This window comes from Cynoglossus semilaevis, unplaced genomic scaffold (assembly GCF_000523025.1).
Source record: "Cynoglossus semilaevis isolate Cse_v1.0 unplaced genomic scaffold, Cse_v1.0 scaffold6430, whole genome shotgun sequence".
Taxonomy (NCBI): Eukaryota; Metazoa; Chordata; class Actinopteri; order Pleuronectiformes; family Cynoglossidae; genus Cynoglossus; species Cynoglossus semilaevis.
This window is the reverse complement of record NW_007586925.1, coordinates 1-940: the sequence shown is the minus strand read 5'-3', so window position 1 is coordinate 940 and position 940 is coordinate 1. Positions and strand designations below refer to the sequence as shown.

General features: G+C 45.3%; 1 long non-coding RNA gene across 1 annotated transcript; it reads left to right on the top strand.

The window, feature by feature from the left end:
- Positions 1-787, top strand: LOC112486647 (uncharacterized). Its single transcript, XR_003049156.1, has 3 exons — positions 1-14; positions 108-176; positions 264-787. It is a non-coding gene; the product is annotated as an uncharacterized LOC112486647 (long non-coding RNA).
- The last annotated feature ends 153 nt before the right edge of the window (positions 788-940 follow it).

Genomic DNA, 940 nt, shown 5'->3' with positions numbered 1-940 from the left:
ACACGGGTATCTCTGTAAGTACACACCGGACACCGGACTCCGGGTCCGATCCACCATGAAACCAGTTCAAACCAGTTACACGCTCTAACTTCCTGCTGCTCCGTTAGTGTGACCCCACGCTGCTCCCGGAGCCCAACCACGTCATGTTGAACCACCTGTACGCCCTGTCTATCAAGGTAACGCGCTGTCCGTCACCACGCTCATCCGTCACCACGCTCATCCGTCGACCTAACTTGATAAATATGTCCAAATGTTTTTCCCAGGACGGCGTGATGGTTCTCAGCGCGACGCACCGATACAAGAAGAAGTACGTGACCACGCTGCTGTACAAACCCATCTGACGACCCGGTGACCTTTGACCTGTGGAGCTTTCTGAGGAGACAACTGAACGTGAAAGTGAAGCTAACGAATTGTTTTATTTTTTAAAAAAATCTTAATCGTAATTGAAGCTGTCGTAGTTTTAAAATTCCCGTATGTTTCCGTTGCTGTACTCGTATGGTTTGGACCAATGAGCTGTGAGAAAATCGTCAGGTGATCTGTGGAACAATATCCATTTTCACTTAATTTTATTTTATTTGTCGCAAATGATTCTTTTTCGCCCGTCTGTGCCCCAGTGACAGGCAGAACAATTAAATTCTCTTCCACCAGGGGGCAGCAGAAGGCTATTAAAAATGGAGACTCGGAGCTGGTAAAAAAGATTTTCGTGTTCCTTTCTTTAATTCCTGTCAGTATATCAGCTCTGTGTTCAACTAAACAGGACTTTGCAATAAAGATGATTTCAAGTGTACGTATTTGAGTATTACTTTCTCAAACCAGGTGTTAGCAACAACATCAACGGTACCTTCAACATTGGTTACGGAAGAAGACAAATGTTTGAGATTCGAACTGGTTTATTAGTCAGTACAGGGACGGTCATTGACCGCAGTGGACGTCTGGGTCC